This window comes from Somniosus microcephalus, chromosome 3 (assembly GCF_052327205.1).
Source record: "Somniosus microcephalus isolate GS21.2 chromosome 3, FLI_Smic_1.0, whole genome shotgun sequence".
Classification (NCBI taxonomy): domain Eukaryota; kingdom Metazoa; phylum Chordata; class Chondrichthyes; order Squaliformes; family Somniosidae; genus Somniosus; species Somniosus microcephalus.
The window spans coordinates 49924833-49951786 of record NC_140989.1 but is presented as its reverse complement, the minus strand read 5'-3'; the positions used below and the strand labels follow the sequence as shown (position 1 = coordinate 49951786).

General features: G+C 46.6%; 1 protein-coding gene and 1 long non-coding RNA gene across 2 annotated transcripts in view; one reads left to right on the top strand and one right to left on the bottom strand.

The window, feature by feature from the left end:
• The window catches only part of kcnk12 (potassium channel, subfamily K, member 12), a 61565-nt gene that overhangs the window by 26567 nt on the left and 8044 nt on the right, over positions 1-26954 (bottom strand). The gene's annotated exons all lie outside the window — the stretch shown is intronic.
• Positions 15909-26954, top strand: part of LOC147121040 (uncharacterized) — a 107167-nt gene continuing 96121 nt past the window's right edge. Inside the window, exon 1 of the long non-coding RNA XR_015076238.1 lies at positions 15909-15993. This is a non-coding gene — a long non-coding RNA (uncharacterized LOC147121040). The remainder of the gene's footprint in view (positions 15994-26954) is intronic.

Sequence of the window (26954 nt, the reverse complement as noted above, 5' to 3'; positions counted from 1 at the left end):
TGTACCAGGACAAAATAGTATGCCTCGTCTTATATTCAATTGTCCTATGATTGCACCCCAACGCCTTATTCGCTTTAGCTATCGCTTCACAGCATTGCCCATGTACTTTTAGAGATGTCCAGATTGTTAAATCTCAAGAGTTTAATAACCTTGCTTGTATAATAATATACCTATCAATTCATCCAATGAAAAGCGACGAGTTAAGAAAGTAACTATAGGTTTTTATTGGCTAAATAACAGAGCCCACCCTCGTGGGTGATCGGATCCAACAAGGAGGAATACCAGCCAGTCGACCACCTTTATACCTGGGCAGGTAGGTGGAGCCACGGGCGGAGTCAGCAGTGGCCAGCCCAGGTATAACAGCGTGACAAGAGGCGACCTCGTGTAGTGATACAACAGTGTAAACAGTGATAACCATAGTGTAACGATATAACAGTGATAACCATAGTGTAACAATAGTGAACGATAAAAGTGGTTTACCACATTCACCCCTTGTTTAGATTTGAGTCCGGCGGGGTGAAGTGTACTACCAGTTCGGGTATGTCAGTCTGTCCGGAGGCCTCGTAAGCCTTTCTGATCGTCGCAGCAGCGGCGGCGGTGATGCAGTATCCGACGTTAATGCTGGTGTCTGCGTGGTCAGCGAAGGCTCGTGGGGTTCCGGCATGCCGTCTACCTGGGCTGGATCGGGGGAGTGGTGGGGGGTAATGGTGGTGTCTCAGGGGTGCCCGAGGGTGCAAGGTCTCGTAAGGAGACTGTGTCCTCCCGCCCGTCTGGGTATGCCACATAGGCGTACTGGGGGTTGGCGTGCAGGAGGTCCACCCTCTCGACCAGGGGGTCCGTTTTATGGGCCCTCACGTGCTTTCGCAGCAAGACGGGCCCCGGAGAGGTCAGCCAAGTTGGTGGCGCGGTTCCCGTAGTCGACTTCCTGGGGAAAACAAACATTCGTTCATGGGGGGTGGCGTTAATGGCAGTGCAAAGCAGTGACCGGATGGAGTGCAGCGCTGCCGGGAGGACTTCCTGCCAGCGAGAGGTTGGGAGGCCCTTAGACTTTAAGGCTAAGAGAACGGCCTTCCAGACAGTCGCGTTCTCTCTTTCCACCTGGCCGTTCCCCCGGGGGTTGTAGCTGGTGGTCCTGCTTGCAGCAATACCTCTCGCTAGTAGGAACTGGCGAAGTTCCTCGCTCATGAAGGAGGAGATCCGGTCGCTATGTATATAGTTCGGGAACCCGAACAAGGCGAAGAGGTCGTTCAGGCACCTGATGACCGTGGTACTGGTCATGTCTGGGCAGGGGAAGGCGAAGGGGAAACGGGAGTACTCATCAATAATGTTGAGGAAGTACACATTACGGTCAGAGGACGGGAGGGGCCCCTTAAAATCGATGCTCAAGCGCTCGAAGGGGCGGGTGGCCTTGATCAGGCTTGCTCTGTCCGGCCTAAAGAAATGCGGTTTGCATTCGGCACAGGTTTGGCAGTTCCTGGTCATGGTCCTGACCTCCTCGATGGAGTAGGGCAGGTTGCGGGCCTTAATGAAGTGGTAAAGTCTGGTGACCCCGGGGTGGCAGAGGTAGTTGTGGAGGGTCTGCAGTCTATCACTTTGCACGCTGGCGCATGTACTTCGTGATGGAGCATCTGGGGGTTTGTTCAGTTTACCAGGCCGGTACAAGATATCATAATCATAGGTGGAGAGCTCGATTCTCCACCTCAAGATCTTGTCGTTCTTGATTTTGCCCCTCAGCTTGTTATTAAACATAAAGGCGACCGAACGTTGGTCGGTGAGGAGGTTAAATCGTTTGCCTGCCAGGTAATGCCTCCAGCGTCGTACAGCCTCCACGATCGCCTGGGCCTCCTTCTCGACCGAAGAGTGTCGGATCTCGGGGCCCTGGAGGGTCCTTGAGAAGAAGGCCACTGGTCTCCCCTCCTGGTTAAGGGTTGCGGCCAGGGCGAAGTCGGATGCATCGCTCTCCACTTGGAAAGGGATAGACTCATCTACCGCGTGCATTGTGGCCTTAGCAATGTCTCCCTTAATGAAGGAGAAGGCTGCGCACGCTTCTGCCGTCAGGGGGAAGGAGGTGGACTTCATGAGGGGTCTGGCTTTGTCCGCATAATTGGGCACCCATTGGGCATAGTAGGCGAAGAGCCCCAGGGTTCTCCTCAGCGCCTTTGGACAGTGGGGGAGGGGAAGCTCCATGAGGGGGCGCATTCTTTCGGGGTCGGGGCCGATGACTCCGTTCTCTACTATGCAGCCGAGGATGGCAAGGCGCGAGGTGTTAAACACACATTTCTCCTTATTGTAGGTGAGGTTCAGCCGCTGGGCCGTACGGAGGAATCTCTCCAGATTAGCATCGTGGTCCTGCCGGTCGCGGCCGCAGATGGTGACGTTATCTAGATAGGGGAACGTGGCTTGCAGCCTGTTCTGGTCAACCATCCGGTCCATCTCCCTTTGGAAGACCGAAACCCCGTTGGTGACGCCGAAGGGAACCCTCAGGAAGTGGTAGAGGCGGCCATTCGCCTCGAAGGCGGTATACTGGCGGTCCTCAGGGCGGATAGGGAGTTGGTGATAGGCCGACTTAAGGTCGATGGTAGAGAATACGCGGTACTGTGCAATCTGATTGACCATATCAGATATGCGGGGAAGGGGGTATGCGTCCAGCTGGGTGTACCGGTTTATGGTTTGGCTGTAGTCGATGACGAGGCGGTTTTTATCGCCGGTCTTGACGACTACGACCTGAGCGCGCCAGGGGCTGTTGCTCCTCTCGATGATGCCCTCCTTCAGGAGGCGCTGCACTTCAGAGCTAATAAAAGCTCTGTCCCCGGCGCTGTACCGCCTGCTCTTGGTGGCGACGGATTTACAGTCGCGGGTGAGGTTGGCGAACAGGGAGGGAGGCGGGACCCTGAGGGTGGATAGGCCGCAGGTGGTATGCGGTGGGCGGTTTAAAGGCTGCTGGTTGTCGACTGTGAGTGGGGGGGGGGGTCCACCGTATGCTAGAGTGACACTTTGAAGGTGGGATTGGAAATCCAGCCCTAGTAGGACGGCAGCGCAGAGTTGGGGCAGGACGAGAAGTTTAAAATTTTTATACTCCGTGCCCCTAACCGACAGGGTCACAACACAGTAGCCGCTGATGTCTGTAGAGTGGGACCTAGACGCCATCGAGACCCGGTTGCGCGTTGGCCGGACAGTGAGGGAGTAGTGGCTCACCGTGTCTGGATGGATGAAGCTCTCCGTGCTTCCGCTGTCGAACAGGCAGGTCGTGGCGTGGCCGTTTACTTCGATGTCCATCATGGACTTGGACAGGTGATGCGGGCGAGCTTGGTCCAGTGTGACGGAGGCTAGTGTATGGCTGAGCGAGCTGCTGTAGTCTGCGGGTGAGGCGGTGGTCGGGTCTGGAGGCGAGGTGGCGGTCGAGTGTGGTGGGTAAAATGGCGGCGCCCACGAGGTGGGGTAAGATGGCGGAGAAGATGGCTGCCCCCACAACTCACATGTGGCACTGCTGGTGTCGGTGGCCTTGATCAAAGATGGCCGCCCCCACGACTCACACGAGGGGATACTGGCATCTGTGGCCTTGATGAAAGATGGCCGCCCCCACAGCTCGCATGAGGCACTGCTGGTGTCTGTGGCTCTCCCTCTGCAGGCCTTAGCGAAGTGGCCTTTCTTCTGGCAACTGGAGCAAGCCGCGTTTCTCGCAGGGCAGCGCGACCTCGGGTGTTTCGCCTGGCCGCAGAAGAAGCAGCCGGCGGCCCGATCGCGGGGGTCCGATGTCGCAGCCGGTACCGGGGGTGGCGGTCCCGATCGGGTCCGGGACGCCGACGCTGAGGTAGGTCCCAGGGGCGGCGCTGCGAGGGGTATTGCGGTCGGGGTCGGTCCCGAGTCCCAGGGTCGCGAATTACAGTACCTGGAGTACGCCTCGAGGTCCCGATGGGCCACTTCTAGGGAGTGAGCGAGGGCTGCAGCTGTGTTCAGGTCGAGGTCCTTTGCTTCAAGCAGTCTTTGCCGTGAGTAGTCGGACCGCAGGCCTTTCACGAAGGCATCGCGGATATTATCTTCAGTATTTTCTGCCGCCGTTACCGCTTTAAAGTCACAGTCCCTGCCGAGTGTTTGTAGCGCCCGTAAAAATTCATCTACAGACTCTCCTGGCTGTTGCGGGCGGGATCTTAGGAGATGTCTGGCATACATGGAATTTACCGGGCTCCGGTACTGTTGTTTCAGTAGGTTGATGGCGGCCTCGTATGTAGTAAGGTCCCAGATGAGTGCGAATACTTTAGGGCTCACTTGGGCGGTCAGAACTCTTAGCTTGGATCTCTGAGGCATGCCGGATTCTCCCAGGTAGGATTCGAAACAGCTCAGCCAGTGTTCGAAGTCGAGGGCTGAGTTTGCTGCCTGTGGGATAAGATCCAGGTACGGTGGTCGGAGGGCTCGCAGCCAGGCCGGCTGCTGTGGCTGTTGTAGCTGGGCGTCTGACTGGTCGTTTGGCTGCTCCGTTGACTGGTCGTTTGGCTGCTCGGGTAACGACATTTTAAAATTTAGCCAATAAAATTGATATACCTATCAATTCATCCAATGAAAAGCGACGAGTTAAGAAAGTAACTATAGGTTTTTATTGGCTAAATAACAGAGCCCACCCTCGTGGGTGATCGGATCCAACAAGGAGGAATACCAGCCAGTCGACCACCTTATCAGGTAGGTGGAGCCATGGGCGGAGTCAGCAGTGGTCAGCCCAGGTATAACAGCGTGACAAGAGGCGACCTCGTGTAGTGATACAACAGTGTAAACAGTGATAACCATAGTGTAACGATATAACAGTGATAACCATAGTGTAACGATAGTGAACGATAAAAGTGGTTTACCACATATAACAATTAAAAGAGTACGCAGGAGACAGAGTTCAGTTAACAGCCATGACTTTCCAGAGAATCTTCTCAACTCAGTGCACTCTATTTCCCATAGTGCATTGCACATCACAACTACGGTAAGCTATGTGGGACAATTCAAATACAACATTCAAAATACACAACATCTCCTTCCCTCTTACATTAGATGTCCCAATAGAACCACAAAATTTTTAAAACACAATAACCTGGGAGTGAGGGTAGACTTCCTCCAACCATGGCTATATTCATGGGGATTATTCTGCCTCAGATAAAAGGGTAAGCCTCTGAACTATAAGTTCAAACGTATAGGGGCCCGCCACTCTCTGGTAGGATACCGGCGGTCAACCTGGCTCTCCAGTTCATTGTCTCTCACAGGTGACGTCAACACAGGTGTAGGCAGCTGAGGTGCCTGTATACAGGTCTCCCTTGCTGATGAGATAGGGGCTGAAGCGGCTGCTTCCGCAGAAGGTGAGCCTCTCGGTGTAGAAGGCGGATGACCCACAGCGTCACCCAATGGTGGTGGTTTTGGTGGGTGTTGCTGCACTTCGTAGAAGCTGATCGGTGTGTCTCTTCCAGACAATGTCCTCGGGTGTCTGTACAGTGTAGGATACTGGACCAGTCTGTGCAATGACAGTAGCAGGAACCCACTTAGGTCCACCACTGTAGTTCCGTGCCAACACATGTTCACCTGGACTGAAGACTCTGTCTTTGGAGCGTTGTTCACGTCGCTTGATCTGCTTGTTCTGCTGATACTGTACCACGTCTTTCACCTTTGGCGGTTTCAGCAGGTCGAAGTTGGTTCGTAGCTCTCTTTTGAGCAGTAGAGTGGCAGGTGATGCTTTTGTGGTCGCATGTGGTGTGTTCCTGTAACTCAACAGGAAACTATTCAGGTGCTGATGAAGCGTTCCCTGGCCTTGCGATGCCTTTAGAGAGTGTTTCATGGTCTGAACAAACCTCTCAGCTAGACCATTGGTCGCAGGGTGGTATGGTGCAGCCCTGATATGTTGTACGCCATTCACCTGCAGGAATGTAGCCATTTCTTGTGACACCCACTGTGGACCGTTGTCTGAGACAAGTTGCATCAGAGATCCAAATCGGCTGAACACCTCACCTAACTTCTCGATGGTCTTCTCAGCGGTGGTGGACCTCATTATAACAACCTCTGGCCACTTACTGTGCATGTCAACAGCCACCAGGAACATTCTCTCCTCGAATGGACCTGCAAAGTCTACATGAATGCGGTGCCATGCTTCCTCCGGAAAGTCCCAGGGGTGAAGGTGCAAGCTGTGGCACATTACGAACTCTCTGACATGAGGAACAGGTTTTAGCTTTGTCCTTAATCTGTCCATCCATACCCGGCCACCAGAAGTAGCTCCTCGCTATTTCTTTCATACGAACCATTCCGCAGTGTCCGGAGTGCAGTTGCTGTAACACTGGTTTCCGTAGCGATGGTGGAATAACCACTCTCCTCCCCGACAGCAAACATCCAGACTGCACCGACAGTTCGTTTCTCCTTAAGAGGTATGGTTTCAGGTTTGGGTCATCGCTGTCAAGCTTGCCCCTGACGATAATGTCCAGCACTGCAGACAACACTGGGTCGTTTCTGGTGTTTTGTCGGACCTGTGTCGAAGTAACAGGCGCGTTCTCCACCTGCCTAAAATAGCAGATGTCCATGCTACGCGTCATAGGCTTGGTGACAGGCAGCGGCAACCTGGAAAGACCGTCGGCGTTGCCGTGCAGGTCAGACTTGCGGTATCTAATGTCAAATGTGTGTGCAGACAACAGCAGCGCCCACCTTTGCATTCTGCTCGCAGCAAGTGACGGAATCCCTGTATGTGGCCCGAAGATGGTCGTGAGAGGGCAGTGATCTGTTAGTAGGGTGAACTGTCTCCCGTACAAATATTGGTGAAACTTGCGAACGCCAAAAACGATGCTCAGTGCTTCTCGTTCTATTTGGGTGTAGTTAGTTTCAGCTCTGTTCAAAGTCCTAGATGCGAATGCTATCGGCTTCTCTTCTCCGTTTGGCATGATATGAGAAACGACCGCTCCCACACCATATGACGATGCATCGCAAGCTAACTGTATTGGTAATGAAGGGTTAAAATGCGTCAAAGCCTCTGACTTCAGGAGCGTGTCCTTTGCTGTCATGAATGCTTCCTGGCACTTGTTAGTCCATTCCCACTTCTTGTCTTTACATAGCAACCAATGCAGTGGCCTCAGCATCGAGGCTAGGTTCGGTATGAACCGTCCATAGTAGTTCAGTAACCCTAGAAAAGAACGCAGCTGGCTGATATTTTCAGGTGCTGGGGCATCCACGATTGCCTTGGTCTTGGACGGTGCCTTATGAAGGCCTGTGGCATCGATCACATGACCGAGGTACTCAACTGATGCCTGAAAAAAATCGCATTTATCCCTGCGAACTCTGAGTCCGTAATCCCCCAGTCTCTGTAGCATTGCGTCCAAGTTACGCAGATGGTCTTGGTCATCACACCCAGTAACTAAGATATTATCTAAGTAGCACTGGACTCCAGGCAATCCACTAAGGATCTGGTCCACAGCACGTTGGAAAAGTGCTGGAGCTGATGTAATTTCAAAAGGAAGTCGACGATACCTAAATAGGCCCTTGTGCGTCACAATAGTCAGCATTTCTCGTGACTGTTCATCCACATGCATTTGCAGGTAGGCTTGACAGAGGTCGATTGTGCTAAACTTCTGGCCCCCAGCAAGTCCCGCAAACAAATCATCAATATGGGGGAGCGGATATTGCTCCACTGACAATACAGGGTTAACAGTTACTTTAAAATCTCCACATATCCTAACTCCACCCCCTTTCTTGAGCACTGGTACAATGGGCGTTGCCCATTCACTCACGCTGACTGGTTCTAGTACTCCGCTTTCAACTAGGGCTTCTACGTCAGCCTCGACTTTTGGTCTGATGGCATAAGGTACGGGTCGTGCCTTCATGAACTTGGGTTTGCTATCCTGCTTAATACGAAGCTTCACAGTAATATCTTTCATGCTACCCAGTTCTCCATTAAAGACTTCTGCATGTTTCTTTAAGATGGCGGGTAAGCCTGGATCATTGTGTGACATCATGTAGACTGATGACCAGTCTAATTTTATTCTCTCCATCCACGAAAGTCCCAGCAGGGAGGGGTAGTCTCCTTTAACTACGTAGAGTGGTAACTTCCTAGTTTGTCCATTCAACTGAACTGTGACCTCAGTGATACCTCTCATGGTTACTCTTTCACCGGTATATGTCTTTAACGCTATGTTGGCTGGCTGAAATGGAAGGTGCTTTAATGTCTTTTTGTAGACTGTCTCTGACGTAAGAGATACTGCTGCCCCGGTATCGATCTGCATTCGCACAGGCTGCCCCTCTAGCAAGGGTGAAACCCAGTAGCCATGCGAATCCCCAGCTACAGTCAGCACGTTCAGTGATAGTTCCTCCTCTGAAGTGTCACTTGCCTCTGTTTTGTCCTGTTCTACAGAGCGGACATGCTTCTTTGTCTTTTGTCTGAATGTTTTTTTTCTTCCTTCCATCTTTGACGTTTTCTCGGTGTCCTTTTTATTTCTGCATGCGCGCTGAATATGTCCCTTTTTACCACAGCTGTGGCAATCCATGTCCACACACCAGCATGCAGACGCAAGATGCCCCGTTTTGCCACAACGGAAGCATGGCCCTTGGCTCTCTGTTCTTACTTTGTGCACTTTTTCTGTTGCACCCAACTGTTGAGCTTCCTTAGCTGCCAATTCCATGGAAATACTGATTTCAATGGCCTTTTGTAGAGTCAGATTACTCTCCGTTAATAGTCTCTTCTGTATGGCTTCAGTTTTCATACCACACACTAGCCTGTCTCTTATAGTATCATTTAGCACGTCATTAAACTCACAGTGCTCTGAGAGTCTTTTTAGTGCAGCTACAAACATGGTCACTGTTTCTCCTTCTTCCTGGTTACGCCTGTGGAACCTAACCTCTCAGCTATGACTAGGGGTTTGGGTGGAAAATGCCCTTTTAATATCTCCACAATTTCGCTATATTGTTTAGTCCCTGGTTTATCTGGATGCACTAAAGTACGCAAAAGATTGAAAGTCTTTGGTCCCATCACACTTAACAATGTAGGTACTACTTTGTTCCCTCCAATGTCATTTGCTTGTGTGAAGTATTCAAATCGTTCTGTGTATGAGCTCCATTGTTCGACATTCTCATCAAATGGTCCAATGTTACCGATAATTCCAGCCATTTTCCTTCTCTCAGGCTCCTAATTATCATTCACTAAGGATCCTTCCAATGTTGAACTCAACTAAAATCACTATCAGTTATTTAGTGCTTCAATTCACAGATCGTTTCACAGTTGAATAAATGTCCTTCCCGATTTACTCACTGCTTTTCCTCCCCTTCCTCAAGTCGTTAGTACCTTATACGTCGTCTCGTCTTCCCGCCATTGCAAGCTCCTTTATCCTCGAGCCAGCCTCACTTTAATTAACTGTCCACGGCAAAAATAACAGTTTTAAACACGTAAAACCTGACTATCTTCCGCACAGCAGAGCCACGTAAGTTCAGACGTCCTCGTCGCCACTTTTGTTAAATCTCAAGAGTTTAATAACCTTGCTTGTATAACAATTAAAAGAGTACGCAGGAGACAGAGTTCAGTTCACAGCCATCACTTTCCAGAGAATCTTCTCAACTCAATGCACTCTATTTCCCATAGTGCATTGCACATCACAATTACAGTAAGCTATGTGGGACAATTCAAATACAACATTCAAAATACACAAAACAGATCTTTCTTTCTCCACCTTCTTTAATGCTTTTCCCTGAAGAGTGTATGTATGTTGAGCATTTGTCCTGCCCACATGCATAACACTGCACTTTTTCAAATTAAACATCATTTGCCAGTCCTGAGACCAATCTCCCAACACATCAAGATCCGACTGAAGCTGTCGAGCATATTCTACAGTCCTAACACTCGCACGGATCTTAGTAACATCTGCAAATTTGCAGATTGTGCCCCCAACACCTACATCTAGATCATTAATAAAAATAGTAAAGAGCAACGTAAACAATAATGATGACTCTCTGTGCCACGTACAAGTTAACTGAGTATAGACCGGTTAGTCTGAAGGGTGATACTGCAGTCTTCAGTTAACCTCAGTTCCCAGGTGCAGTACAGGGGAACTCCATTACCAGCTAATCACATTTCTGCTACTGTTTGTGCTCCATGTTACTGGTCTGTTGTCATTTTGAAAAATCACTATTCTGGGTCATGGTGAAGTGTGTATGGCCACAAAGTAAATAAGATGTTCATTCATGTACATGATTTTGCTACTCACTCTACACCTGATTTTAGCTGTATGATCAGGAGGTCTTTTTAGTAGAGGCCACAGTGAAGAAATACAGGAAAGGGGCAGGCTTTATGGCCCAGGCAATGGTGCACATGTGTGTATGTTTAGATGGGAGGACCTAAAGGAAAGGATTTAATTAGAAACCAGGTTGCTCTCAGAATCAAACTGCAGCAGAGAGCTCTCCATTGCTCTCAATTGCTGTTGAATCAATTTGCACTGAACGAGGCAATTAACTGAGACCTGGTCACGTGTCAGAACCTGTTGTGAGGGTTATCCTCGATCAGCCCGGAATGTTCTCCATTAAGTTGAGCCAGCAGTGAAGAGTATTGCAATCATGTTACAGTCTGCTTCTACTGCTCCTAGTCCACCAGGGAAACGCTGGAGACATATTCCCCTGATCGAATGTACAACGTTACCAAACTCTAAGGAATTGAGAGTGCTTTGATTCTGATACATTGTTCTAATATATCTACCACTGGAAAAACAAATACTTCTTTTGACAGAGCTGTGTGCAGACGATAACCAGCTCAAAGCTCAAAATAGCGCAAAGCTCAAACTAAATGACGGGCAGGTGGGCGGGTTGCATGCTGGCGCACGTTCCGTACTTACTGCCCAGAGGCAGTCAGTGGAAAGAAACGCCACAGGCATTGTGGGCCTGCATGTGGTGACCTTCATCACTGAAGGACAGAAGAGGCCTAGAACAGCCTGAATAGAAGCTATTTTGAAAAGAAATGAAACATTAACACGCAAATTTTTTACTCTATTTTTGCAATTTCCTTGAAAGTGTTTTGTAATTTTTGCAAGTTTCCTTTTTTAAAAGTTGCTTCAAGCTTATTTTAAGAGGTTCCCTAAGTATATTAAAAGTATTGGCAAGAATTTTGACAGTAACCTTTCTGATTATAACCCTGTGGATTTCACCCCGTTTGAGCTGGAAGATCAGGAGGTTCAGGAGGACAAACTGCAGCGGGATCAGGAAGCACAGGAACGGGAGACAGCCCCCCAGCCACTGCCTGCTACCCGCACCTCCCTGTCTGCAGGTGCAGGTGGGCTACTTCACTGTGACCCTCCAGCAATGCTTGAGAAGACTGTGCTTCCCCTACGAAGCAATCGCTGAGTTGTAGCAGCTGTCAAGACAGCAGTGGGCACAGCTCGAAAGGGAGACCTTCATCTAACTAACATCTGAGGCCACCGCCAAATTAATCCAAGGCCCTACTTTGACAACAAAGTCAATTCAGTTGCTCGCTGACATCGAAATCTCCTCCACAACTTCCACTGACAGTTATATTCCATTTGGAGATATTTCTGCTACTCCATCATACGATATTCCTCCACCTTGCCCTTGTAAAGTCTGTAGGTATTATGGCGAATTAATACACAGACTACAAGAGTAACTTTAACAGGACTTTACTATTCGAAGGTCAGGGCGAATCTGCCCAATAAATCCTGACACAGCACTTATATACCGGTGTGATCACCGTCGGTATTACAGTATACAGCAGCCAAGATAAAGTAGTGCCACACCTAAAATAGTTCTCTTAAAGGTGAACGGTTACATACAATAGTTCTCTTAAAGGTAGAACAGTTACATACACTACAGCCCCAAATCATTCTGCACCTATCCCATTAGCAACAAAAACATCTGCCAGGTAACTAACCTGACCACTTTCTTAAATAACAACAGAAAATGCTGGAAACACTCAGCAGGCCAGGCAGCATCCGTGGAGAGAGAAACAGAGTTAACGTTTCAGGTCTGGGACCCTTCATCAGAACTGGAAAAAATGAGAGAAGTAGCAGGTTTTAAGCAGGCGCAGAGGCAGGGAAAGCGGGGGAGGGGGAGGGGAGGAAGGAATTAAAGGCATAGTCTGTGCTAGGATTGAATGCAGGAGAGATAAAATGTTGCAAATGGGGATGGCAGAATCATCAACAGCTGCCGCCTGAAAAATGGGGAGGTTATAGTCTGAAATTGTTGACAAATTTCTTACTGTTTAAGGCCACTATAGCTTCCCTTGGTGCCCTTTTATCGCAGCCTAACTACTTCTCCTGCAGCGGCAGGGGGATCTGAAGTGATTATTTGCAGCAGGAGCCTTGGGGGGGGGGGGGGGGCGCGGGGGGGATTGAGGTGATACTTCCTTGTCTCTGGTTTTGAAAAATCCCATGTAAAAAGGGTGTAAGCAGCTTAATTCCTGTGTGGCCTTTGAAAAGACAGTCCTGCCTGCACTCTTCAGCAGGATGGGGACAACCAGGTGAGACAGGAACAGTGCGAGGCTCTTTCATTTCACTTTCAAATAACCTTGTCTTAGCAAACTGTTTATTATCCTTGTACAGCATTGTGACCACTCAAGAAGCAGCACCTCTCCGTGGAGGGCAGCAGGGCAGGGCCCCATCCAGCAATGCAAATGAAAATTGGGAGAAAGGTATAATGGGCGGCTGATTCGATATCGCCCGTTTTACACTATCGCCTAAAGCCAAACTGACCCCCATAGTGTTAAAACTCTCCCGACTCGTCAAGCTCTCAAAGGCCTCACTCCCACTTTAATCGGATGATCCTGACAGCTGCTGTGCCTCATGTATCGCAGTCTAACTTACCCAGAGTGCGCGAGCAGCATAATTGCAGCAAACTCAAAGCTACTACACCCCTGGCTCTCATACTGAGATATGCCAATGAGGCCAGTGGGGACTCGACAGGCAGATTGTGGGAAGGCTCGCAAACATGAAAGAACTCGGTGGAAGCATTTTAAAGGCACCCAATGGAAGGAAATTTCCTCACTCAGAACATTTCTTACGCCGTTTATACACCGTTAATACACTGAAAATGGTGAGGAAATTCACCCGCTGTAACTTGGACAGGTTTGGGATACAATTTTTAAAATTCGTTCCTGAGATGTGTGCATCGCTGGCAAGGCCAGCATTTATTACCCATCCCTAATTGCCCTCGAGAAGGTGGTGGTGAGCCGCCTTCTTGAACTGCTGCAGTCCGTGTGGTGAAGGTACTCCCACAGTGCTGTTAGGGAGGGAGTTCCAGGATTTTGACCCAGCAACAATGTTTAAGGTGGTGGATGGGGTATTGATCAAGTGGATTGCTTTGTCCTGGATGGTGTTGAGCTGCTTGAGTGTTGTTGGAGCTGCACTCATCCAGGCTGGTGGAGAGTATTCCATCACACTCCTGACTTCTGCCTTGTAGATGGTGAAAAGGCTTTGGTGAGACCCTCGCTGCAGAAAATCCAGCCTCTGACCTGCTCTTGTGGCCACGGTATTTATGTGGATGGTCCAGTTAAGTTTCTGGTCAATGTTGAACCCCAATGGTAATGCCGTTGAATGTCAAGGGGCGGTGGTGAGACGCTCTCTTGTTGGAGATAGTCATTGCCTGGCTCTTGTGTGCCATGAATGTTACCTGCCACTTAATAGCCCAAGCCTGCCCTGAGGAACTCCTGCAGCGATGTCCTGGGGCTGAGATGATTCACCTCCAACAACCACAACCATCTTCCTTTGTGCTAGGTATGACTCCAGCCAGTGGAGAGTTTCCCCCCTGATTCCCATTGACTTCAATTTTACTAGGGTTCCTTGATACCACACTTGGTCAAATGCTGCCTTGATGTCAAGGGCAGACATTCTCAGCTCACCTCTGGAATTCAGCTCCTTTGTTCATGTTTGGAGCAAGGCTGTAATGATGTTGGGAGCTGAGTGGTCTTGGCAGAACCCAAACTGGGGCTCAGTGAACAGGTTATTGGTGAATAAGTGCCGCTTGATAGCACTGTCGATGACACCTTCCATCACTTTGCTGATGATTGAGAGTAGACTGATGGGGCGGTAATTGGCTGGATTGGGTTTGTCCTGCTTTTTGTGGACAAGACATACCCGGGCAATTTTCCACATTGTCGGTTAGATGTCAGTGTTGTAGCTGTACTGGAACAGCTTGGCTAGAGGCGCGGCTAGTTCTGGAGCACAAGTCTTCAGCACGATAGCCGGGATGTTGTCGGGGCCCACAGCCTCTGCTGTATCCAGTGCGCTCAGCCGTTTCTTGACATCATGTGGAGTGAATTGCTGCTATAAACATTCTTTAAGTGTAGTGGCACTGACTTAGAATAAATGTAGAATAACAAAACGCCTGAAAGTGCGTTACCAGAGCCTAACTAAACGAAGGAGCATTGGTGAGGTCATAAACATTTGTAAATGCCACCTGACCTCCAAGATTGAATTTCAGTTTGTTACTCACTTTTAATTATCTTATATCGAATCTACGGGTTGAACTTCTGCCAGGGTTCTCCTGTTCTTGATCACTGTGTGGTGAGCCCTGCTCGAAAACCATCAGATAGATTTTCCTCATCAGCAGATTTACTGCTGGAAATGCACCAGAATGCTCTTTTTAAATTTGAACATCGTTCTGTATAAATTGAAAGGGGGAGAAATTCAGTTGGTTAGCACCTCCCGTTAGCACCTCCGGGGGCGTTAACGGGGTGCTAATGACTTACCACCCGGGCGCAGCGATGTTACCGCCGCCTGCGAAATTCACCTGGCTGTTTGCAGCGGCGGTAACCCCTAGCGCCACGATCTCCTGCACCCGGAGGTCGTGACGTCATCCGGTTGCGCAGCGCCCCGGTAGTGCCCCAGACTCGAACTTCGGTTCTGCCCCCTGCAGCATCGCTGGGCAGAAGCACCGACAGCTGCAGGAGGCGTTCATCGGGAGGCCGGGCGCTTCGGGGGTGATACTTAAAGGTGAGGTGGCTGAGGTAAGTCAAAAAAATTCTGAAATCCTCTTTCTCTTTTTAAAAAATCTTTTGTTTTCACCAGCGATCGATCAGCCCGGCACTCTGCTGCAGTGCATCGGGCTGATCAGGCCGGATTGCGGCTGCTGTTGGGGACCAGGTTAGTTTTCCTCTTGCAGAGCCTGCAGCGATGGCCCTTCCCTTTAAGGGAGGGAAGGAGCCTTCCAATGCGGCAGCGCTGCATGGCCCATTGTGCAGCGCTGCTCACCTACCGCCCCGCCTGCTGCCTGTTGCGCTCCAGGAAGTGGAAAGCTTGATTATTTAAAAGCCAGGAATCATTAGCGCCCGCTGCTAAGTTTCCCAGCTTTCAAAAGTTACCACCCCCAAATGGAACGATACTGAATTTCTCCCCAAAAATTTACAAAGTAAAAATCCCCACTTTAGGTAATCAGGCTGTCCTGCTCCCCTTCTCATCCTGCTGACAGGCATCCTACAATACCTGGGGCCAGAATGGCCACTCCACTCCCTCATCCTGTGACTGCAAGTGGCTTCAGCAAGCACACCATTTACACCAAAGTTTCCAAGGATCTTCTGTCGACGTTACAGCAAATGATCGGCAGAACCCCTGTAGAAATGCAACCCCTTTATTTCTGTGGCGTGTTAAAAATCTTTCATTTGCACTGACTTCCTGTCAGTACCATTTCATTTCTTGTTGTTATGTTTATCACACATTAGTGTCAGTTTTTCCCATTTTAAGTTCCTATACCCACGTTTGACAAGGCTTTTGCCTGTGTAAACTTTTCACAATTAATGCACAATCACCGTGCCTGCGCAGCAGCTTTCTGAGCTGTCTGTGCTACCTCAGCTGCCATTTTGATCTTTTCCTGAACCTTGGAGGCGGTAATTATTAACCTTTCCATTAGGTGCTTTTGCTCTGGACTTTTTCATTTTAAATAATATATTTTAAAATTTGAACATCTTTCACCAGGAAGAGGAACAAGTCAAGCCACAACCCCTTGACCCAGGAAGATAATAGATGACTTGTGGGTTCTGGGCCCTAGAACGTCCACTTCTGCCAGGTACTTACCAGCCCTGCTCTGTTTTATAAGAAATAGTGGCCTCACTCTGTTAAAAAATTGCGAAGACTGGCTGCAATGCATTCAAAAAGAATATTTAGTGGGAATACTTATTTCATTTTGTTTGAGGTGCTGGTATGGTGGTGAGGGTTGCCTCCTCTCCTTCGTCCCTTTCTCAGTTCCTCCTCCCTCTTCTCTTCCACTTCTCTTCATTTTCCCCTTTCCTTCCATTCCTTTCCCCTCCCTCTCCCCTCTCCCCAGAACCCTCTCCCCTCCCTCCTTCCCTTACCTCCTCCCTCCCTCTGCGCAGTCCTCCTTCAGCCCCGGTCCAATCATCCCCTGCCCTCTAACCCACTTCATCTGAAGACTACACTTGGTCTTGACTCCCTGTTTGCAACACCATGGAAAATTAACTAGTAATATATTCAAAATCTTACGTCTGCACACATTCCATTATAGATTCCTGTGTCCCCATTATAATGACACCCTCCTACCAGTGGTGGTGCTGTAGCATTTCAGCTTGGCGTCTCCCAGCTCCTCCGCCTACACTGATGAGAAACTCCGAAGCTCCTACCAACTCTACTTCTCTGCTTCCCAAATTGTCATACACGTTGCTATTTAACAACAACAACAGCTTGCAATTATATAGCTCCTTTAACATAGCAAAATATTCCAAATTATTTTAACTGTAAAGAATATGATAAAGTTTTACATAAAAATAAGGGCAGAATGTACAACGGTCAAATGGTAACTGAATTACAACAGCATGCTCTAGTTGAATTATACCCCACCCTTTAGCTCTGCTTCAACTGAAAACTACACTTGGTCTGCTGTAAGGGGTGGTGTGTGTGGTCAGCTTCACCTCTGACTCCCTGAGCGGTTCGAATCATTCCCACTCCGTTGGTTCTAGACTTTGGACTTATTTGGGGGTTGTAATGAAATTGCAACAGACACCTGAGTTGGTCAAAAGAATTGAGATTTTTATTTTTGAGACAGGAAAATACACAATACAATGGCCCAGAAATTCGGGTCGGGGGCTTCCCGCGGGTGCAAGCCCCCAACCTGCACTTACCTTGTGTGCCGGCCGTTGAGCTGTGGGCTCCCGTGGAATTCCGATCCGGGGCCTGGTCCAACTGCCGGCGCGCAGTGCTTGCGTATCCCAGGGGCGCAGTTAGTTCAATGCATCCCCTGGGATCACGTGGGCAATGGGGAGCCAATCGAAACAGGGAATGCTCCATTCATAAGTTTGACAAGAAGAGCTGTCAAAACTTATAAATACTATGGCCCCAAAACAGCACTAAATCTTCAAAAAAAAAAATTTTTTAATCACATTTTTTAAATAAACTATAAATTACATGAAATAACTATTTTAAACAGTAATTTAAATTTTTGAAAAAATAATTTTATTTTCTAACGGGGCTAAAAATAAACTTACCTTGCTTTAAAGTATTTAAAAATAATAAACCTGTGGAAAAAATGTTTTAATTTTAATTAATTCACCACTTACCTTGTAAAAAGCAGGCCTTACACCTGCTTTTTAAATGTGTAACTTCTACAGACTTACCCTCCCGGGAAAACCTGTAAAAAAAAATGAAGTTTGATGCGCACGCGCAGCCTCTCCTGCGCACGCGTTCGAACTCTGAACCCTTTCTTTCAGGGGAACTGAAGTGCCGGTTTCCCGCGCATGTGCAGTGCATGCAGGAAACTGGCACTTCCATTGGGCCTACGGGTGAGAACCCCATGCATACTCACCCGTGGAGACCCGAATTTCTGGGCCATTAAATCTTATACTCTAAAAGGGGGGACACTTCGGAACATGCGAGGGAGAATTACAATAGACAAAAAATACCTTGCCCTCCCAATCCCACTATCCTAACTAGGCTGAATTCCAGAGGACCAGGAAATGCTCACCAAACAACTTCCTTGACAGATTGTAGAGGTTCGCGATTTTGGGGTTCTCTTTAGTTATGGCGGTTGGGGCCTGCTGTACCCCGGACGTGGTGGCAGACTGCACCTGCGTAGGGTTTTCAGTCTTCGCCTGGCCGCTGATGCGGTTGGATGCGTAGTTGGATTTATCGGGTAAGTACCCAATTTTCTTTGGTTAGGTATAGTTTTTAGAGTCTTTTGTGTCAAATCTTACCCAGGGGTAAGTCAGACTAGCTTGTAGAGTGGAAACAAGTTTGTGAATTTTCAACTTCTTGGTGGTTGGTTTCTTGTTGGTCGCGGTGGCCCAATATTACCTAGTTGGTGGTAATATTGTTAGTTGTTGGTTTCTTGAGGCCTTTGGTTGCCGCGATTTCCTTTTCCTTCCGTTTCGTTCTTCTTTCCTCAAGTCTCCGATCCTTCGACTAGGTGCAGTGATGATGATATCTTTTTCTGAACCGTACTTTCTCTCTCCTGTACTGAACTTGAACCTTCTGGAGCTGTGTCCTCAACTGTGTGAACTGTACTGTCTCTCGAACGCAACGTGATCTGTTTCACTGAACAGACAGGCCTCAATTATACTGTTTTGAGGCCTGGCTTAACTGACCACCAAATCTCCTCTGGTCCTTTGTTAATTTTGGCAGGCTCGTTAATTTTAATATGTTTAAATTCTCATCGAGTTTCGGGGATGGTCCCATCTATTTTTAATTGGCTTTTAACTGGTTTCGGGATTGCTTTGAAATCAGTTTAAAATGTGCAAAGTGTTTTGGAAATCTTTCTGAGTGGTTTTAAACTGTTGTTTGATTGTTTTCTCCTGCTGGGGCCAGGTTCTCTTTTGTTGGTTGTTGGCATGTATTGTATTATTCATGTTCTTGGTGGCCCTGTAAGTTTCGGTGGGAACAGTCTTTTCCGTGGGCTTATTGGTCTTTATGTAGAATGACTGGGATGGCCCAGAACATTCTCAGACAATCTGGCCCCTTTTCCAATATTCAAACTGTCTGTCCCACCCATTCCTTTTGTTGCAGCTTTTCCACAGGCCTGAACATGCCTTTTAAACTAGCCAAATCTTCCTGGGGTTTTGATTTTAGGTCCCCTTTGGCCCAATATTATTTCAAACAGTCCAATATATCTTCTTTCTTACTTTGGGGGAATCTGTATATTTTGCGAGCCTTACACTGCAATGCCATGGGAGATCGACTAGTAGAAATTTAAAATGCTGATGCAATTAGTGGGTGGGCTGAATTATTAGTTGCAGAATTGACAAAGCACAGTGAACTACTTAGGACATTACTGAAATGTGAAACCTGAACGTACACTGCATAGACATGACCGAGTTTGCAATACTACAAGGCTCCTTTTGGCATCCGCTTTACAAATTAGTACAATGCAGAGATAGACATTACAACGACAAATACGCGCGGAATTAAACATCGCCTCACAGTATGGAGCAACATAGAATTACTGCTGGGTAATCTTAGTCAGACTGCGTCTTTATTATTGCATTTTCAATCAAATCAAAATGTCTTTTGGGGTCTGTCTGTCTCAGGCATTTCTCACTGAAGGCACCAAAGCCGATGTGAACAGGCCACATGCAGACTCTTTTCAAATAAACACAATTAGCTGCTGATACAGACAAAGGATCATTAACAGGAGAAAATCCTGAAATCATTCACTGACTATATCATTGTTTGTTATTTTCAAACCAAAGCAGATACTAATCTCTCAGTTGGAGCTTAACAATTTCTGGGTTTTCTATGAAGCATAAAAAAAGTCAGTCCAGAAGGAGGCTGTTTACCCCATCGTGCCTGTACTATCTCCACACTAGAGTGACCTACTCTAATCCCATTACCCTGCTGTTGATATAGTTTCTTCTTCAAATTCTCTCTTAAATGCCACATTTGATTCAGCTTCAGTAGCCACTTGTGTTCATAGATTCTATATTGTAATAAATGTTTGCATGAAATAAATCTTGCCCCCCTTTAGTGCTTCGAAGAACATAACCTGATTTTATGCTTCCTGTTACTGCAGTGTATTTTCTTTAGGCGCTCTTACATTTAGATATATATCTAATTTTACTAAGCAGCAAAGGTAAATTTATAAAAAATATATTTTTGACATAAGCTCCGTCCTAGGTGCCAGTGGCTATGGGGCTCAGTCCGAAAGCACCGCAACTCATGCAATGATGCACCTTTCGTCGCCATTATTAGTTCAAATTACACCAAGAAAGTAGAACTAAAGGACATCAATGGAAATTAAATCTAGAACAAGTTTAAGAAAAACTTCTGCATCCAAAGGGTGATAAATGTTTGGGATAATCTGCCAAGCAAAGCAATGGAGCTTTAATGGGCCAGATGGCCTTTTCTCATCTCTGAATTTCTTAATATTTTCTTATGAAATAAAAGAGCACTTGGCTCATTAATCCCACTCCTTCCAATAACCATATAGAATCTGCACTGTTATGCACTGAGCCCATTTATCTAATCTACTGGGAGGTAAATAACAGAAAGGAATAACATAAGAATTTTTAGGAGCAAGAACAGACCATCAGTCCCAGCCCCTACTGCCTTTTCACCATATCCCTGGACTACTGGTTCCAAGAACATCATCCTTTATTCTAAATAGTGGAATTATGTTAGTCATCATTAGCCTCTAGAATCGCTATTGAATTCGCAAACTTACAAACAAATTAGTTAAATCTTAATTCATTTCTGTTCCTATCCTTTTTAAGTGTCACAAATGGAAGTTGTCTAGACCAGGTCTATTTTAAAAGCATCTAAACTTTTCATAATCATATTCATTATTATTTGTGTATTAAACAAACCACAGATAAAACATTCAAGACAAAACTGAAATTTTTTCTCAAATTTGCTCAGTGAACACTCCAGGATATCAGTCTAACAGTTTAATTTGCACAATTTGACCATGACTGCTTCCTTTCACATATGATATTCCTAATACAGCATCAACAACAACAACTTGTTTTTATGTAGCGCCTTTAATGTAGTAAAACCTCCGAAGGCGCTTCACAGGCGCACAATCAGACAAAAATTAACACCGAACCAAAGAAGGAGACATTAGGACAGGTGAACAAAAGCTTGGTCAAAGAGATAGGTTTTAAGGAACATCGTAAAGGAGGAGAGAAAGGTCGAGATACGGAGAGGTTTAGGGAGGGAATTTCAGAGCTTAGGGCCTAGATGGCTGAAGGCACGGCCGCCAATGGTGGGGTGAGGGATAGACAAGAGCTCACAGTTGGAGGAACGCAGAGTACTTGGAGGGTTTTCAGGTTAGAGGGGATTACAGAGAAAGGGAGGAGTGAGGCCATGGAGGGATTTGAACATGAGAATGACGATTTTAAAGTCGAGGCGTTTCTGGACCGGGAGCCATTGTAGGTCAGCGAGCCCAGTTGTGATGGGTCAATGGGACTTGGTGCGAGTTAGGATCCGGGCAGCAGAGTTTTGGTTGAGCTTAAGTTTATAGAAGGTAGAAGATGGGAGGCTGGCTAGGAGAGTATTGGAATACTTGAGTATGGAGGTAACAAAATCATGGATAAGGGTTTCAGCAGCAGATGGGCCGAGGGAGTGGTGGAAAAGGGGAATATTACAGAGGTGGAAGTAGACGGTCTTTGTGGGGTTGTAGCTCAGCTCAGAGTCAAATAGGACGGCGAGGTTACAAACAGTCTGGTTCAGGCTGAGGCAGTGGCCAGGGAGGGGGATGGAATCGGTGGCTAGGGAATGGAGTGGTGAGGTCCGAAAGCAATGGCTTCAGTCTTCCCAATGTTTAATTGGAGGAATTGTCGTCTGACAACATAGAGGCAGTGGAGGGGTCGAGAGAGGTGGTGGTGAGGTAGAACTGGGTGGCGTCAGCGTATATTTGGAAACTGATGTGTTTTCAGATGGTGTCACCGAGAAACAGAAGTGGTCTAAGGATAGAACCTTAAGGAACTCCAGAGGTAACGATGTGGGGTTGGGGAGAGAAGCCATTGCAGGAGATTCTCTGGCTATGACTGGTGGCTATGACCGGATAGGTAAGAAGTCCCAATAGAACAAGAACAAAAGTGTTCCAGGGAGTATTTGATCATCTGTCCTAATATTTCCTCCATTGCTTTGGTGTCAGTTTTTTTGATTACTCCTCTGTGAAGTGCCTTGGCATATTTTTCTATGTAAAAGTCATCATATAAATGAGAGTTGTTGTTGCTGGTGTCTCCATCTATATTTATCCCTACAACTTTAAATCCAGTGCTTAATCAGATAACCATCCAATTCCTTTATAAAGGGATTCATTGGCACCATGTTAAGTGGTAAGGATCGAGTCTACAAATCGACTGTTCTGGGGAGACAACATTTCTTCTAATCGCTAATCTTGCTTCAGGATTGTCAATTCTGCACTTGTCTTCTAGTTCTGTGATCACAGTTTAAGTTAAGTGCTCACATTATCCATCCCTCTCGGTATTTTGAAGACCTCTCCCAATCTTCTTACCTCCCGAGATCAAGTTCAATTCCAATATCGCCTCATAATGGAATGTTCCAACATCCAGAGTCATCCCTGTCATTCCTCTCTGAAACCCCTTCAAAGCATCAATATTCTTTTGAAGGAAAAAAATGATTTTTTGTGCATTTAACAAATAAATGGTCAAAAACAGAAAGCAATGTTACAATAAATTGTTTGCATCCTGAGCTTAAATTGGAAATATGTGATTACTGAATTTGCTCCTGTATGACAGCATTGAAAACCAACCTATAAGAACCTGAGCAGCAATATTAGTTTTTGGTGTTACAGACAACCAAATTAAAAGTAAAAAATCTGGAGCAATGTTTTTCCCTATTTATGGGCAAATATTCTAAAGAGAGTCTCATTTTCTGAACCATTTTTAAAGACAGAAGTTACAATGAGTTATGATCAGAATTGAATATTTTGGTCTATCCACTCTTGCCTTCTCACTGTATCCCTCAATCCCTTTTCCAGAAATGTGTCTAATTATTTCTTGAGCCCATTTATATTGGTCCAAATCTTGCCGGCAAATAACAGCGAGTTCACCACGCTCGTGGTTATTAATGTGCAAGTCGGCTACCAAGTTCAGGCCATTTACGCCGCTCTGCCATTTACCTCGCACAAATGGCAGCTCACCCTCAACCTCCTCGTTATTTTTAAGAACTTGCTGGATTTGCACATTAATTAACCATTAAACTCACTGCAGAAAGTTAGAGCTGGTACTTAACAGCGTAAGTACCCATTTAACGATGTGATAATTGTTAATGCAATGCCAATAAACCTCTCCGGCCCTGAAAGGGAACTATTTAAACTGTTGAATCTCATTCCTGCATGTAATAAATTATTCTTAGACTTTTAAAAAATGTTAAATTTACATTTAAAAAAATGTTTCTTGCTTTTCCTTTCTGTCTCTTTTTTACTCTATTGATCTAATCTTTCTTTCCCTCTCTTTATTTCTCTTTCTGTACTTGATTTTACTCTAACTTACCCTCTTTATCCGTCATTCCTCTGTTGCTTTCTCAATCCTTAAATCTCATTGGTTAAGGAGATACACTGTTGGTACCGCTGTTAACTAAGGTCCCAGATCCCCCGTTAGCAGCTCACAGCAACTTACAGACCAAAAACAATTGGAGCTGAAGGGTGCAGCAAAAGGTAACTAACGGTTAACGCTGCGAGATGCCCCACTCCAGCATAATTTGGGCCAGTATCCACCTGAGTGGCCTTCCCTGGTAAGTTTATTACTGCTTGGGAGAAAACATTCCTCTTGACTTTGATTCTTGCTCCTAACTTCGTCATTTTTAATTTGATATTTGAACTGTTGTATTATGTGATTTGACAACAACAACACCTACTCTTATTTATATAGCGCCTTTAATGTAGTAAAACGTCCCAAGGCGCTTCACAGGTGTATTATAAGACAAAGAAATTTGACACTGAGCCACATAAGGAGAATTTAGGGCAGGTGGCCAAAAGCTTGGTCAAAGAGGAAGGTTTTAAGGAGTGTCTTAAAGGAGGAAAGAGTGGTAGATAGGCGGAGAGGTTTAGGCAGGGAATTCCAGAGCTTAGGGCCAAGGCAACAGAAGGCACGGCCACCAATGGTTGAGCGATTATAATCAGAGATGCTCAACAGGGCAGAATTAGAGGAGCGCAGACATCTCCGGGGGTTGTGGGGCTGAATGAGATTACAGCGATAGGGAGGAGTGAGGCCATGGAGGGATTTTAAAACAAGGATGAGAATTATGAAATCGAGGCATGGCTTAACCAGGAGCCAAGGTAGGTCAGCGAGCACAGGGATGATGGGTGAACGGGACTTGGTCACGGGCAGCTGAGTTTTGGATCACCTCACGTTTACGTAGGGTAGAGTGTGGGAGGCCAGCCAGGAGTACATTGGAGGAGTCAAGTCTAGAAGTAGCAAAGGCATAGATGAGAGTTTCAGCAGTTGAGCTGAGGCAAGGGCGGAAACGGGCGATGTTACGGACTTGTGATGCCATTGGTTTTATTGACTGTAAGTTACCAAGGAATAACACTATCTCTATTTTAAGGCAATTATACATTGGTTTATGATTTTTCCAGATTAATTTTATGGGATGTGATGCACATTTTCTGTGAGCACACACCTCATTATAATATGTAAATTGTTAGCCCCCAAGTGAACGTGATACAGTCAGCATAGTTCTACAAATATTAATGTTTATGACAGGAAAATAGTGTTCCTTATTGTAAAAAAGTAAATAATCAGATTCAAATATTCTTTTCTGTTTTATCTGAGACTGAAGTAAATTCTTTGTGTAAAGTAAGTCATTGTATAGTTGGGGGCTGGTGTACAAAACAATAAGCACAATATAAACCTGTATGCATACGTGCCAGCTATCTATACAAATGAAAAGGGTGAGGAAAGACCACCAGGCCCATTAAACCCACTCCATTGAGACACAATGTAAGTTTGTAACCTTGTACACTGTTCCAGGTACTCATCTCATCATACTTCTGCCCACTTCTGCCCTGTAGCTGTCTTCTGTTGTCATGACCAAATAACCATATTTTTGGTCAATACCGCCAGAGCAACACTGAATGTAAGGAATGCCTGTATACATCAGGTATCCAGGATTGCTCGTGTGGTGCATTCCTTTTACACTTTAAAAGTCCCACCCCAAGAAGTGTAATCAATTATAGGGAGATCATGCCCCTGGTAGCGCTTTGTGCTAATCCAGCAGAGACCAGATGCTTTCCTCTGGCCTGGAGAAGATTGGCCCCTTTAAAGCTGTTGTAGGAGCCAGCATTCTGTTGCAGCAGAGATTTTTTGTACCACACTGCAACGGGTTCCCTGGCACAGACAGAAATCCTTTCCAGGATCCCATCAAGAGTGATTAAATTAGGCTAACCACTGAAAATTCACCAGAGTCAGCATAACACGATAGAGAAAATCTCAGCCACTGTCTTCAAGGAGGAACACACTGTCTTAAGGCAGCAGATTTTGGAAAAGGAAGTAATGTCTGCTTCAGGAGGGGTCTGAAGTTAGTAGTGGTGACCTGGGGGACAGCAATGAGCAGCAAGATCACAAATGAAAGAATAACATTATCATCAGCTCCCATTATGATCAACTATTTTTTTTGTGTATGTACTTTAAGACTATGAAACTTAGCTTTGGGCTGTCCCAATGATTGGGTCAATAATTGGTTAGTACTGAACCACACAGACCCAGAAGGCCATAGGTTTGGTCTGTGTTGGGTTAGCCGATCTCCACTGAGACAGAGCTGAGGGCACTATAATTGGCCTTAATGTCCAAGGACTGAGGAAGGAAATAGTTGGTCAGTGTTACCGCTCTTTACTGGTATCCAGTGACTGCTCTTCTCCTTTAGGCAGTCCCTCGGAACCCAGGATGACTTGCTTCTACATTAAAAATGAGTTCGCAGGTGACTGATAAGTCCAATGCAGGACTGTTGCTGGAATGTTGATTAAGGACAGTATTGGGCTCAACCAGTCAAATGCTCCAAGTCTGCTTTGGCAGAGTGGGAATTGTAATCCCTAGGCAGATTGAAAGCTTTAGTCAGCTGGAGTTGGGATCAGGAAATCAATTTTGCAAGTGCCCCCTGCCAGTATGGGCACATCTGGGCGCCCACTGGGGTGGGCAGGAATAGTAAAATGCGGTGTTGAATTGCGAGATTAATGTGAAGTTGGCAGAACCAGCTACATGTTGCAATTGATCCCCTTTATAAGAGGGTCAATTTAGAATCCTCATGCAGCAATCTTCAATTCAATTCAATTTTATTTGTCATATATGCAGCAAACGTGTGTACTGCACAATGAAATATTGATTTTTACGAGTCCTCCCAACATTGGAATAAATATGGCATAGCAATGATAAAAATACTAATAGAAATACAGTAATAATAAATAAAACAACAGTAAAAATAATAATAAATTATTCGTTCGTGAGTCTTATGGCCTGGGGGTAGAAGCTGTTTCGAAACCTGCTGGTACGAGACCGTATGCTTCGGTATCTCTTACCGGACGGGAGCAGGGCGAAGAGGTTGTGGCTGGGGTGGCTCGCGTCTTTGATGATTCTCAGGGCCTTCCCCCGGCACCTCTCGGGGTAGATATCCTGCACAGCAGGTAGTTTAATTCCTATAGTATGTTGTGCAGCTTTCACCACCATCTGTAGAGCCTTGTGGTCTATGGCGGTGCAGTTGCCATACCAGGTAGTGATGCAGCTGGACAGGATACTCTCGATGGTGCACCGGTAGAAGTTGGTGAGAATCTGGGGGGCCATTCCAAATTTCTTCAGTCTCCTGAGGAAGAACAGGCGTTGACATGCCTTCTTGGTTACAACATCGATGTGATTGGACCACGTTAAGTCTTCCGTAATGAATACACCCAGGAATTTGAAGCTGCTAACCCTCTCCTCTTGGGTGTTCAAGGCCACGACCACAGTATGGAAACCCCAGTGTGTCCCACCTACACAGCTCTGTTGAGCTGGACATTGGTATTTTGCTGGTGCCAGTACAATCTGGGCAGAAGACTTAGAAGCAGTGGGAAAGCTGACGGTGATGCCA